Here is a 15,704-nt window from a genome sequence, read left to right as displayed (position 1 = left end):
TGAAAGAAGTTTATAAATTCATGAGAGGCACAGATAAGGTCTGTAGACCTAGGGTTGGGGAGCTTAAAACCAGAGGACATTATTTTAAGGTGAGAGGAGAGAGATTTAAAAGGGACCTGAGGGACACCATTTTCACAGAGACGGTTTGTTTGTGGAATGAATTGCCAGAGGAAGGTAGATGCAGGTACAGTGAAAACATTTAAAAGACATTTGGACAGGTACATGAATGGGAATGGTTTAGAGGCATATGGGCTAAACACAGGCAAGTGGAGCTAGTTTAGTTTGGGAAACTCGGTCAACTGAAGGGTCTGTTTCCATGCTGTATGATTCTATAAAAACATTTTTTAAAGTTAAAAATGCTAATTTTCTGCATATAGTGGAGAAATGTAACATTATATAATATAAATGAATTCTTTAGAACCAGATAGGTTGTTTTTGAGTAACAATGATTTAATACTCTTTTTCAAGCCCTCTTTGAACAAAGCATAATCTTTGCAACAATTTTTAGGTATTTTAGATCAAAATGTTCAAACATGTAATGCTACAGCTCTGAAGCATGTAGGACTTGAACTATGTCTTTCTGGCTGGACGCTATCATTATGCCACAAGATTTTTTCTCACAATACTTTTTACAGTACTTATACTAATTGTATAAGAAGCAAAAATTCATGTGAAATCAGTGATTGCTAATAAATTTCCAAGAGTGAGGGATTTAACAGCCTGCCTTGTGGAGGAACAGAATCACCGAACAGTTTCTGGATTTCTGCATTTAGCTGAACATGTTGGTACCAGAAATTGCAGTCACACTGATCGTTTTGCCATTGTTCCCAAGTAACAGTGTGATCATGAGAGTTTTGAACAAAAATTTGTTTACAGAATAAACCAAAACACATTTGAAGATATTGAGGGCAGATGACCAATTCCTTAGTCGAAGAGTTGGTTTTGAGGTGGATCATAAAGAAAAAAGATAGATAGAGAGAATTTGGAAGAAAATTTCAAAATGAAGGACCTTGGCATGTGATGGTGTGACTGCCACTGGCAGAGAAATTAAAATTGGGGTTGCTTATGAGTTCAAAATTAGAAGAATGCAGATATTTCATAGGTTTTAAGACTTTGACAGATTAGAGGCATAGGGAGTGGGCGAGGATGTGGAGTGATTTGAAACAATAAGGAGAATTTAAAATCAAGATGTAGCGTGACCCAGACCAGTGTAAATCAGCAAGTTGATTGGTTAATATATTATGTCTTAAAAGAAGTGGCAGCAGAGATAGCGGATCCATTGGTTATAATATTCCAAAACTCCCTGGATGCAGGAAAGGTTCCAGTGGATAGGAAAAAATGCTAATATAACACTCTTACTCATTAAGGAAGGGAGGCATGAAGTTGAAAACAACAGACCAGTTAGATTAATGTGTATCATTGGGAAATTGTTAGAACTCATTTCTGAGGAAGTAACAGGGCATTTGGATAGGCAAAATGCAACCCATCAGGGTCAGTATGGGTTTATGAAGTATTAATCATGTTTACCTAAATTGCTTGATTTATAACTCACGACTTGATTTATAACATGGTTATAACTAGCAATGTGGATAATAGCGATCCTATAGATACAATACACAGGTAGTTCTGTTATAACACGTGTTTTGTTAGTGTGAATTGGCTGTAAGATGATTGATGAATAGTGGACGCTGTTTGGATGATGCGAAATTTCTGCTGTGCAGGTATAGCAATTTTCCTATGATGCAATTTTCTATATGGATTTTGTATAGCTTAATTTTCTTTAGCACAAGATCACACAACAACACTGCTATCATGTTATAGGAGAACCACCTGTATCTGGACTTCTAGAAGGCATTTGATAAGGCATTGCATATAAGGTTAATGTACAAGATGAGATCATATGGATTAGAGGTAATTTATTCACTTGGATAGAAGATTAGCTAACCAATAGAAAGCAGAGAGCCAAAATAATGATTACAGAGATAGCAGGAACTTCCGATGCTGGAGAATCTGAGATAACAAGGTGTAGAGCTGGATGAACACAGCAGGCCAAGCAGGATCAGAGGAGCAGGAAAGCTGACGTTTTGGGTCTGAAGAAGGGTCTAAACCAGAAACGTCAACTTTCCTGCTCCTCTGATGCTGCTTGGCCGGCTGTGTTCATCCAGCCCTACACCATGTTACCTTAGCCAAAATAAATGGGTCTTTTTCAGGTTGACAATATACAACTAGTTGGGTGCCACAGGATGCAGTTCCTGGGTCCCAACTAATTCCAGTCTGTATTAATGACTTGGATGTGGGAAGAGAAAGTATAGCAAATTTTGTTTTAACCAGCAGTTTATCAACCAGCATTCTTGATAAACCAGCAAAACCTATGTCTCACTACCCCACCATCCACCACAATGCCCTAGCATTTAAGATGTAACTAAAGTATGACAGTGTGTTTTGCCCCTGCATTGCATTTCTGTTACTTACTGTTTGCTTTTACATTGATTTCAGGAGGTGTACTGGTGTTTTTCATTGATTTTTTTGAGCAATGTTGATGTCTCAAAGCTTTGCTTGTTCAAGGTTTATTACATACCTCTTGATTATCTGGACTGTTTGACCAACCAGCACATCCCTAGTCCCATAGGTGCTGCTTAATAAAAAGGTTTGCTTGCTGTAAAATAAAATTACCAAATTAAGTTTTAACTTACTTCTAGGCTTGTGCAAAGCTAAACATGATCTCTTCTGCAGTTGCAGATATGCACTTGTTGCACAGTTCACATGGATACCTGTGGGTGTCTAAGCCTTTTGGCTGTCTAATTTCCAGTGCAAAATCCAAGAAAATGTTTGTTGTGCTACAGGTAATGTGACAATACATGGAACAATGACGTAGCAGTACTAGCCAAAAGAATCTGTGGTTTGTTGATGTTAGCTGAGGGATAAAATTTGCTGGGACAGGAGAGAGAGCTCAATTTGCTTTTCTTCAGTCATGAGATAATAGGAACTGCAGATGCTGGAGAATCCGAGATAACAAGATGAACATAGCACGCCAAGCAGCATCTTTCCTGCTTTCCTGCTCTTAAGATGCTGTTTGGCCTGCTGTGTTCATCCAGTTCTACACCTTGTTATCTCTTTTTTTCAGTCATGAAATTGTTTGTGTGTACCTGGAAGTGCGGATGGATCCCTGGTTTAATGGCTGATTTGAAAGATTATTATCAGCCTGTTGATAAAATTACAAGTTGAATGACGTCATTTCCCAGATTTCATCTCTCAAATTAAGTTTTAAATTGTTGTACTGTTTTGATGTTTTATTTATTTGGCAGAGGTAATAAAGGTAGTTTGCAGTAGTAAATGTTTTATGTCAGTAGGGGGAGATATGAACATAGTATTGGAGCTTCCTCTGACAGAAGAAACCAGACAGCAACAAGTGGATTTTCTACATTTTGCCTCAAAACCTAATAAAAATCATGATGTTAAGATTATTAGAAAACTTAAGATTCTATGTTTTAAAGAAACCTCAATACTACTTACAGTGGAAGCTAAGTGATATTTTTCAGTTCTTTTACAGTTGTTGATATTCCCAATTTTAATAAGAGATGCAGAATAACAGATTCAGTGGTAAAACTCTTCGCTATTGTTGTTATGTTGGAGGTGATATTTTTCAGTGAAGAACAGAAAAGTTCTATTAATGTCCAGAAAAGCACCATCACTTTATTATTTGGGGGAATGTACCCCATATACACTGGCAATTATATTTTCCTACATTGCAGTATTGGCTACCAAATATTTAATCACTGTGAAAGACCTTAAGAATACATGTCTTAAAATATGCTTGTCATCTTGCAAATCCATGCTGTTTTATTCCAGACCTTCATGTTCAAATCCCTCCAAACCATGATTATGCCTTGCTAATTTATCATAACAATTCTTACCAAAATTTCTATCGCCATTCCGTGCAACTATACGCATGGTAAACTATCCCTCCTTGATCTCTATAGCACAGTTGACGACACAGTCTCCTCCAAAATTTCTCTGATGTGTAGTTGAGTAAGACTGCAGTTGTCTGTTTCCTTGCTTGTATACCCAGTCAGAGGCAGGGAGTCTCCTGAAGTTGCTTCTCTTTGTGGTCATAATCCACTGTCTCTGGTGTCCTCCAAGGGTCCATTTTTGGTTTCCTTTTGTTTATCTTCTCTGTGCTGTTGTTGGTGACACAGAAAACACAATACCTCCCTTGAACCTAATGAGTTTCTTTAATTGAATGATGGGAAGACCAAAGGCATTGTCTTTGACCTCATCCTTAATTCTGTTTCTTGCCCACAAACTCCATCCCTCTCTTTGGCAATTGTTTATGCCTGAACCAGACAATTTGCAACCTTGATGTCATTTCACCCAGAGATGAGATTCTGACTGTTAAACACGCCGTTGCTAATAACACCCATTTTTACTTCCAGAACATGTTGACCGCAGGACTTGATACCACCTCTGGTGCAGTCTTTTGCTGCTGAAACACTGATCCATACCTTTGTGACTTCTGGACATGTCTCTCGATTCCAACATGCTGTTGGCTGGCCGACAGTCTGTCACCTTCCACCGACTTTAGCTCATCCAAAATGCTGTTTCCTTTATTAGAATATTGCACAAATTTTTCTTCAGCCATCATCCTGTTCTTGCTGTCCCACATTGGCACTTCATTAAAAATGCCTTGATTTTAAACTTCTCAACCCTGTTTTCAAATCCCTGCAGTCACCCTATGTGCCCCAGTAATTTTTATTACCCCAGCTACTTACTAAGATATCTAACCAATCCCAACCTTTAAGACCAGGGATCAGCAAAAGGCCCGATTGGGCAGACATCTCAAAGTTAGATTGATTAGATCCCTGATTTTAATCATTCCATCATAGACTGCCATTCTTTCACTTTCCAAGTTTTATAAGAAATTTGCCCCCTAAATCTTTTCACCTCTCTCCCTTTCTTTCCTCCTTCTAAGACTCTCCTTAAAATCTGTTCTGTAGCAATATCTCCTTATGTGAATTGATGACAAATTTTGTTTGATAACACCCCTGTGAAGCACTTTGGGATGTTTTCCACATTGCAGGCACTCTTATAAGTATGGTGTTGTTGGGAGATCTTGAGGACTTGAAGGCACTATATAAATGCAACTTATTGCCTTTTGAAACAAAGTATATGATAAGCATTATAAAAGGGGTCTCATTTTCCCTGTACAGGTCTGACTTTGCAAAAAAATTTGATTTACTTGCAAGGTAAACAAGTTAATTTTAACTAGGATATTCAGCATTCGTACTGCTGCACATGTTCTGCCGTTAAACAATAAGCCAGTTCACAGCTGTACAAAGAAGCAAATGCAAAGTGACACTGCTGTAAGCACAGTGTTCTGCAGGCTCTGCAGCAAACAATGGTAAATAGTGCTACCTAGAACAGAGATGCAGTTTATGAGAAGGAAAAGCTACTTAGTAATTATAAAAAAGATTGAAAAATATACAAAAATAATGAATGTAAAAAAGGCAGTTACAAGGCAAATGAGGTTTAAGAAATTAGAAAGTATGACATGAGACAAAAAATGAGAGAGAGAAACAAGTAAATAGAAACATGAGCAGAACGGTGAGGGACAGAATGAGATAGAAATAAAAATGCATGGCAATAGTAGGAACAGCAATCAGTAAGCGTAATCCAAATTTGTAAATGACTGTAAATGTAGATATCAAAAGTCAAATTCAATAAGCAAACTTGCAAAATTTATTACGTTGTATATTTATAGTTAGCAAAATACCAATGAAGATATTAGTCTTCATTACATTTATGATTTATGATTCTGTTGGCATGCAGTTTCTTTTGCTAGCCCTTGAAACTTGTAGGGTGCAACACAACAGTTTGAGCCTATCTAGTCAGGTGATACACCGGTTCCTTCAGACACTGATCAAGTTAAATGTGCTGCATTATGAAATTAAGTACTCACTTCCTGGTATGAAATTAAATACAGGACAGTTATTTCTATGCTGTATTTAGTGGATGTTGTCCTGAGAACTTCCCAAATCGAGTGTACAGATCTTAAGTATCATAAAAAATGAAATTTTTGCCCTAATCGCATTATGATGAATTTTTTTACTGTAACTTATTTCAATCAATTGTATCAAGAACAAATAAAGCATTATTTGTGTTTTAATAATTGTTAACAAGGTCAGAGTAACAAATCACGTTGGCAAATATTTTGAATTATTACTAACTTTGCTATGATCTGGACCTGATGGGATGGATCCTAGGATATTAAAGGAAGTAGCTACAGAGACAGTAGATACACTGGGATTAATATTTTAGAAATCCTCAAATTTGGGAAAAGTTCCAGATTATTGGAAAACTGCCAATGTAGCACCTTTATTTAGAAAGGAAAGGAGACATAAAGCAAGTATCTGTAGGCCAGTTAGCTCATTAAAATGTTAGTGTCTATTATAAAGGATGTAATAGTGAGTGTTTAGAAAAATGTAATAATTCAAGCAGAGTGAGCATGGCTTCATGAAGGGGAAATTAAATTTTAATTTAATTAATACACCAGTTCCTTCATTTTAAATCTTTAAAAGCTTATCTCAAACATCGGAGCCCTCCATTTCTGTTTTCAGCAGCAGCACCTCAGAGAGCAGAGGTTTCTGGGAGAGGAGGGACTTTTTTAATCCCCTTAGCGATATAAGTGATTGTTTTCTAAACCTGAGACCCTATCCTTGTAGAGCCTCCCACCCATCCACCTCCTCTAACCTTATAACCAGGGATAAATCAGGCAAGCTTCTCTTCTTATTTTTTAATTTACTTTCTGATAAGGGGACTAGCAGGGATGGCAGTGCAGGTAGAAGAATGTTCCTCCTGCATGATGTTTGAGATGAGGGACGCCATTAGCGTCCCATCCAAGTATATCTGCAGGAAGTGCACCCAACTCTTGCTCCTCCAAGACTGCATTAGGGAACTGGAGCGGGAGCTGGATGAACTTCGGATCATTCCGGAGGCCGAGTCTGTGATAGACAAGAGTTACAGGGGAGTAGTTACTCCTAAGCATGAAGAAAGCTGGGTAACTGTTAGAAGGGGGAAAAAGCAGTCAGTGCAGGGATCCCATGTGGTCGTTCCCCTGAAAAACAAGTACATCGTTTTGGATACTGTTCGGGGGACGACTTACCAGGGCCACGCACTGGGATGCAGGTCTCTGGCACAGAGTCTGCCCCTCTTGCACAGAAGGGAAGTGGGGATAGAAAGAGAATGTTACTCATGGGGGACTCAATAGTTAGAGGGACAGATTGAAGGTGTGTTGGGAACAAAAGAGACTCACGGTTGGTGTGTTGCCTCCCAGGTTCCCGGGTCCGTGATGTTTCGGATCATGTCTTTGGGGTCCTGAAGGGAGAGGGTGACCAGCCCCAAGTCGTAGTCCATATAGATACCAACGACATAGATAGAAAGAGGGATAGCGATGTCAGGCAGGATTTCATGGAGCTAGGGTGGAAGCTGAGAGCTAGAACAAACAGAGTGGTTATCTCTGGTTTGTTACCTGTGCCACGTGATAGCAAGGAAAAGAACAGGGAGAAATTTCAGCTGAACATGTGGCTGCAGGGATGGTGCAGGAAGGAGGGCTTCAGGTACATGGACAATTGGGGCTCATTCTGGGGAAGGTGGGACCTCTACAAACAGGACGGTCTCCACTTGAACAAGATGGTTACTAATATCCTGGGTGGGAAATTTGCTAGTGCCATTCGGGTGGATTTAAACTAGCTCAGCAGGGGGATGGGAAACTGTGGTGTAGTTCCAGTACACAGGAGGACGAGAGTAGGGAGGACATGGACAGGATCTCACTGTCACCGGAGTGTGCTGGCAGACAGCAAGCTGGTTTGAAGTGTGTCTACTTCAATGCCAGGAGTATCCAGAGTGAGGTAAGTGAGCTTGCAGCATGGATAGGTACCTGAGACTTCGATGTTGTGGCCAATTCGGAGACATGGTTAGAGCAGGGTCAGGAACGGATGTTGCAGGTTCCAGGGTTTAGATCTTTCATTCAAGGTGGTAAAAGAGGGGGAGGTGTGGCTTTGTTAGTCAAGGACAGTATAACGGTGGCTGAAAGAACTTATGACAAGGACTCGTTCTACTGAGGTGGTTTGGGCTGAGATCAGAAACAGGAGAGGAGAGGTCACACTGCTGGGAGTTTTTTGTAGGCCTCCGCAAAATTCCAGGGATGTGGAGGAGAGGATTGGCAAAACGATTCTGGGCAGGAGTGAAAGGAACAGGGTGGTCATTATGGGAGACTTTAACTTCCCTAACATTGACTGGAAATGCGATAACTCTAGTACGCCAGATGGATCTGTTTTTCTCCAATGTGTGCAGGACAGTTTCCGACACAGTATGTCGAAGGGCCGACAAGAGGGGAGGCCACGCTGGATTTGGTACTTGGTAATGAACCAGGCCAGGTGCTTGATTTAGTGGTAGGTGAGCACTTTGGAGAGAGTGACCGTATTTCGGTTACGTTTAATTTAGCGATGGAAAGGGATAGGAACATGCCACAGGAAAAGAGTTATAGATGGGGGAAGGGCAATTATAATGCGATTAGGCAAGACTTAAGAGGCATAGAATGGGGTCACAAAATGCAGGGGATGGGGACAATCGAAATGTGGAGCTGGTTTAAGGAACAGATATTATGTGTCCTTGATAGGTATGTCCCTGTCAGGCAGGGAGGAAGTGATAAGGTAAGGGAACCGTGGTTTACTGAAGAAATTATATCTCACGTTAAGCGGAAGAGGGAGGCTTATGTGATGATGAGACGAGATTGTTCAGATGAGGCGACGGAGAGTTACAGATTAGCTAGGAAGGATTTAAAGAGAGTTAAGAAGAGCAAGGAGGGTACATGAGCAGACATTAACAGGTAGAATAAAGGAGAACCGTAAAGCTTTTTGTATGTATGTGAGGAATAAAAGGATGACTAGGGTAGGAATAGGGCCAGTCAAAGACAGAAGTGGGAAGTTGTGAGTGGACCCTGTGGAGATCGGAGAGGTGCTAAATGAATATCTCTCATCTGTTTTCACTCAAGAAAAGGAGAATATTGTAGAGGAGAAGACTGAGTTACGGGCTACTAGAATTGAAAGGATTGAGGTTAGTAAGGAGGAGGTGTTGTCAATTCTAGAAGGTGTGAAGGTAGATAAATCCCCTGGTCCGGATGGGATTTTTCCGAGGATTCTCTAGGAAGCTAGGGAGGAGGTGGCGGAGCCTTTGGCCTTGATCTTTGAGTCATCATTGTTTACAGGTTTAGTACCAGAGGACTGGAGGATTGCAAATGTTGTGCCCTTGTTCAAGAAGGGCAGTAGAGATGACCCAGGTAATTATAGACCCGTGAGCCTTACATCTATTGTAGGAAAAGTTTTGGAAAGGATTATAAGAGATAGGATTTATAATCATCTAGCAAACAACAATTTGATTGGAGATGGTCAACATGGATTTGTCAAGGGCAGGTCGTGTCTCATAAACCTCATTGAGTTTTTTGAGAAGGTGACAAAGCATGTGGATGAGGGTAGGGCAGTTGACGTGGTGCACATGGACTTCAGTAAAGCCTTTGATAAGGTACCACATGGTAGGCTATTGGAGAAAATACGGAGGCGTTGGATTGAGGGAGATTTAGCAGTTTGGATTAGAGACTGGCTTTCTGTAAGAAGGCAACAAGTGGTGGTTGATGAAAAATATTCAGCCTGGAGTCCGGTTACTAGTTGTGTGCCTCAAGGATCTGTTTTGGGACCACTGCTGTTTGTCATTTTTATAAATGACTTGGACGCAGGCATAGGTGGATGGGTTAGTAAGTTTGCAGATGACACTAAAGCCGGTGGAGTGGTGGACAGTGTGTGAAAGACTATTGCAGGTTGCAGGGAGACTTGGATAAACTGCAGAATTTGTCTGAAAGGTGGCAAATGGAGTTCAATGCAGATAAATGTGAGGTGATTCACTTTGGGAAGAATAACAGGAAGGCAGAATACTGGGTCAGTGGAAAGATTCTTGGTAGTGTGGATGTGCAGAGGGATCTTGGTGTCCATGTACATAGATCCCTGAAAGTTGCCACCCAGGTTGATAGTGCTGTTAAGAAGGCTTACGGTGTGTTAGGTTTTATTGGTAGAGGGACTGAGTTCCAGAGCCGTGATGTCATGCTGCAACTGTACAAAACGCTAGTGTGGCCTCATTTGGAATATTGCGTGCAGTTCTGGTCGCCCCATTACAGGAAGGATGTGGAAGCATTGGAAAAGGTGCAGAGGAGATTTACCAGGATGTTGCCTGGTCTGGAGCGAAGGTCTTATGAAGAAAGACGGAGGGACTTCGGTCTGTTCTCATTGGAGAGAAGGAGGCTAAGAGGGGATTTAATAGAGACATACAAGATGATTAGAGGATTAGATAGGGTGTACAGTGAGAATCTGTTTCCAGGGATGATGATGTCAGCTTGTACGAGGGGGCATGGCTACAAATTGAGGGGTGATAGATTTAGGACAGATGTCAGAGGCAGGTTCTTTACTCAGAGAGTGGTAAGGGCGTGGAATGCCCTGCCTGCCAATGTAGTGAACTCAGCCACATTAGGGGTATTTAAACAGTCCTTGGGTAAGCATATGGATGATGATGGGATAGTGTAGGGGGATGGGCTTAGATTAGTTCACAGGTCGGCACAACATCGAGGGCTGAAGGCCCTGTTCTCCACTGTATTGTTCTATGTTCTACGTTCTAAGTCATGCGTGACAATCTTACTAAAATTCTTTGAGGAAATAGCAAGCAGGAGAAATAAAGAGGAAGCAATTGATGTAATACATTTGGATTTTTAGAAGGCATTTGATAAAGAACAACACATTAGGCTACTTAATAAGGTTATTTTCAGGATGCAGCTTGTAAATAGTAGAATGGCCCAGGATCATTGTTGGGGCCACAATTACTTACAATATATGTTTATAACTTAGATAAGGAAAGCGAATGTACAGTAGTCAAGTTTATGGATGATTCAAAAAGATGTGGGCAGGCACATGGTGACGATGACACAAAGAATCTGCAAAAGAGTATAGACAGGTTAAATAAGTTTGGAAAACCTGAAGGATGGACTGTAAAGTAGGGAAATGAGAGGTGATTCGCAATGACAGGAAGATTATTACTTAAATGGAGAAAGACTTCAGAAGCTACAGAATAGAGGGATTTGGGTGTCAATATCCATGAACCATAAAGTGGCATCCAAGTTCCCCAGGTAAGAGTGAAGTCCAAGTTCAAAAGAAATGGAGTATAAAGGTAGGGACGTTTTGCTAGAACTGTCAAGACACTAGTCAGACCACATCTGAAAAACTGTGAACAGTTTTGGGTTCCTTATCTAAGGAAAGATATACTGGCATTGGATGTGGTCTAGAAAAAGTTCACTCAGTTGATACCAAGTTTGGAATGTCTGTCTTATGAAGAGAGGTTGAGTAGATTGCGTCTGTACTCCTTAGAATTTAGAAGAATGACACTCAACCTTGTGGGAACATACAAGATCTTTACAAAACTTGACATGGTTAATGCAGAAAAAGGTGTTTCCCTTGATGGGATAGTCTGAGACCTGAGGGCATGGTCTCTTTGGTGGACTGGACTCAATGGGCTGAATGGCTTACTTTTTCTCCTCTGCCTTTGGTTTTGTGGAGTGCAAGTTTAGGTTAGATGTTGGGTGAGAAGCCAATCACAAGAGCACAGATGGTAGCACAACCATTGATCTCAATATGTTGTCATTGATTGAAAATATGAAGCCAAAAGTCTTTCCTAACAAATGTTTGTTGTGAATACTTGTTTTTGGGGACAGATTTGTCAGTGGTATAGGGTGGAAATGATTATGAAACTTTTACAACCTGACCAATCTCCTTAAATGGAAGCTTATAGCAGAAGCGTGTAAACTGCTGCCTAAAGGGCGGCATTGTGGCTCAGTGGTTACCACTTCTGCCTCACAGCACCAGGGACCCGGGTTTGATTCCACCCATGGGTGGCTGTCTGTGTGGAGTTTGCATATTCTCCCTGTGACTGCATGGGTTTCCTCCGGGTGCTCCGGTTTCCTCCCACAGTCCAAAGATGTGCAGGTTAGGTGGATTGGCCATGTTAAATTGCCTGCAGCTTAGATGGGTTCTGGTTTATAGGGAGATGGATTTGGGTGGGATGCTCTGAGGGTCAGTGTGGACTGGTTAGGCCGAAGGGCCTGTTTCCACATTATTGAAATTCTAGCATTCTAAATTAGATAGCAGAGTAGGAAGTAAAAATATGAGATAACAAAGTGTGGGGCTGGATGAACACAGCAGGCCAAGCAGCATCTTAGGAGCACAAAAGCAGATGTTTCGGGCCTAGACCCTTCATATAAAAATATGACCTTCTTTATATGTGTCGTTTGCTTGCTGGCTCGCGGAAGCAGTAGCAGATTTAAAAAATGGCAATTAACCTGTTTGATTCTCACACCTCCATGGCCATCACATTTGTGGTGGGACTTGAATCTGGACCTTGCAGTCATTATCACTGTGCCACATAACTCTTGGTAGCAGATTCTATGTGTTTGTAATTAACTTGCACAGTCATATTGATTTGATTTATTCAAAAATATATGTTTATTGCTAATTTTGATTTTATGATGAAAAGAGAAAAGATATTTTTAAATCTGGATAAGAGACAATTGTAGAAGCAGCCAAATCCTCTTTAAAGAAGGGAAGACGCTCATTGTTAGTAAGGCTATGTTTGTTACTAATGCAACTACTAAGTGAAGCACCCAACTCTTGTGTGCAAAGTTGCATGTTGCCTTTAAATTTACAGCCAGCAGCAAAGTCCCAGGTATCGAGCAAATTACTTAATTGTGCAGATGCATTACCATTTTAATACTGATCTCTTATTCGTATTGACAGTTGTTTTATAAATAAACATTCTTAAACTTTTTTTAATAATCTGTCAAATCAATCAATTTTGAATTTGTTTGATGGAGGTAGTCAGAAACTATAAGTAGTCTAATTATTGTCATGACATGAAATTTGGTAGATCTGAGGCTGGCTCAAAAGTCTGTGATAATGCAAATACATTTCTTATTCTGGAAGTGAAAGCTACAGTGATTGGAATAAGGGCCAGGTGGATCTCATTGACAATGTAATCCTTGATTGGTCCAGATTCACAACCCTGATCAGGGAGTCCTGGCTGACAGATATAAGCATACGATTCAGAAAGCCTCCACATTCTAGGGACTGGCTCTGAGCTGGCTGGTCAGAACCGATATACTGTGCACATGTAAACAAAGGGTGAGGTGGTGATGGGATTCAGCCTCGGTGCAGTTATTTCAGAAACTGAGAATTGGTTTTGCATTCAAAACTACAGCAAAGTAATGCCTGTGCCTTAAATGCATGCCTGAAAATCTTGGCCTGAGCCTCACTCCAAACTTACTCTCATTTCCATAAACCAGGAAGGTCAGAACACCTCCGCTCGGTTCGCAATAAACAACTGCACCTCCCAGTCGCAAATCATTTCCACTCCCCCTCCCATTCTTTAGATGACATGTCCATCATGGGCCTCCTGCAGTGCCACAATGATGCCACCCGAAGGTTGCAGGAACAGCAACCTATATTCCGCTTGGGAACCCTGCAGCCCAATGGTATCAATGTGGACTTCACGAGCTTCAAAATCTCCCCTTCCCCCACCGCATCCCAAAACCAGCCCAGTTCATCCCCTCCCCCCGCTGCACCACACAACCAGCCCAGCTCTTCCCCTCCACCCACTGCATCCCAAAACGAGTCCAACCAGTCTCTGCCTCCCTAACCTGTTCTTCCTCTCACCCATCCCTTCCTCTCACCCCAAGCCGCACCTCCATCTCCTACCTACTAACCTCATCCCACCTCCTTGACCTGTCCGTCTTCCCTGGACTGACCTATCCCCTCCCTACCTCCCCACCTCCCCACCTATACTCTCCTCCCCACCTATCTTCTTTTCTCTCCATCTTCGGTCCGCCTCCCCCTCTCTCCCTATTTATTCCAGAACCCTCACCCCATCCCCCTCTCTGATGAAGGGTCTAGGCCCGAAACGTCAGCTTTTGTGCTCCTGAGATGCTGCTGGGTCTGCTGTGTTCATCCAGCCTCACATTTTATTATCAAGGTCAGACACTAATTGAGTTCTTTACACAATTGTCTACTTCAACTTTTGACATTCTAGCTATCACTCATTTCTCTGGATAGATTCTCTATACTTGAATTTGGCAACAGAGGTAAGCTGTAAAGGCTCCTTCCCTTTTAAATTACAATTGAATCCACAAAGCCTGTTTTGAGGATTAGAAATCATTAGACCATTAAAAGTAACTCTTACTTTAATGCTGGGCTATCTTGTCATTAAAGAAAAATGCTTTCTTAAAAATGGACAAAAATTAAACGAACATTCATATGAATTAGGGACAATAGGCCATTTGGCTCCTCAAGCATGCTCCACCATTTGATACTTGCAAACCTTACATTAAAATTACAATTTCAGTAGTCTCCAAAGAAAAATTGAAGTGTTTTATGTTCAAATCCTAAACTGTATGCTACAGTATTAACAATGACCGACTTAAAAAAATTGATGGCATTTCTTTGTTAGCTCTGCCTGTCATCCCACAGTCAAAATGAATTTCAATTATACCCCCTAAACTAGCCACAGGTTTCCTCCTTCGAAACCTTTCAAAGATGACACCTCTCCTTTCTGCTGGCAGATCCTTTGTGACCTCCTCCGACAACATGGAACACTGTGCTATTCTGCACTGACAAATAAAAAGCCAGAATTACATGTCTTCAAAACTGCATAGTGATCTCTTTGAGTAGTCCAGTAGTGGAGATAACAGAGGCTGGGAGTAGTGAGTGTGTGTTTGATAAGTCATTAACAATATCCAAAATGGCAAATTTGGTGCCAAATCAGCATTTGATGTTGACTGATGTTGTGATTTACCCATCATATGCTTCTGCCACAAGCACAGGATGCTGACTCTATCATCCTTCCAAGCATTTGATTCACAGGCCAAAATGGGAGTCATAAGTGAACATGCCTCCATTTCTTTTAGCTACCTTCTCCCAAGCTGCAACAAATAGTACAATTGAGCTGAACTTTGCAACATTGTTCTGTAGGCTTTTAAATGAGCAGCAAAATCAGAAATACTAAATGATAACAAAGTGTGGAGCTGGATGAACATAGCAGGCCAAGCAGCATCTCAGGAGCACAAAAGCCGACGTTTCGGGCCTAGACCCTTCATATTGTTTGTGTACACCCAAATTTAGTCCTTAATAAATTTATTGGTGTTTATATTGTTTCATATAAAATTTGAACGTATTACAAACATGAAGTAGGGCCAGGAATAGGCCCCTCAAGAATGCCTCACCGTTCAATAATATCATCCCTGATCTGATTACTTCACATTCGCAGCTACTTACAATATTTTCACCCTTCTTGTTTATCAAGAATCTAAATGCCTCTGTTTTAGAAAGATTAAGATTCTGCTTCTACTAGGTTTTGAGGAAGAGAGTTTCAAAGACTCAATCCTGTACAAGAAAACAAAATCTCCTCATCACTGTCTTAAATGGGAAACCTCTTGTTTGTAAATTGTTACCCCTAGTTTAGAATCTCCTGTAGAAGGAAACATCCTTTCTCCATGTGCAGTGTCAAAACGCAACAGGATCTTGTGTTTTAATCGTGATACCTCTTACTCTTCTAAATTTCAGAGGATA

General features: G+C 40.9%; 1 protein-coding gene across 1 annotated transcript in view; it reads left to right on the top strand.

Moving 5' to 3' along the window:
- The window catches only part of LOC125451045 (uncharacterized), a 145,817-nt gene that overhangs the window by 9,617 nt on the left and 120,496 nt on the right, over positions 1 to 15,704 (top strand). The window lies entirely within an intron of this gene.

Source organism: Stegostoma tigrinum, chromosome 3 (genome assembly GCF_030684315.1).
Source record: "Stegostoma tigrinum isolate sSteTig4 chromosome 3, sSteTig4.hap1, whole genome shotgun sequence".
Classification (NCBI taxonomy): domain Eukaryota; kingdom Metazoa; phylum Chordata; class Chondrichthyes; order Orectolobiformes; family Stegostomatidae; genus Stegostoma; species Stegostoma tigrinum.
The sequence above is the reverse complement of the archived record's forward strand: the minus strand, read 5'-3'. Positions and strand labels throughout refer to the sequence as shown.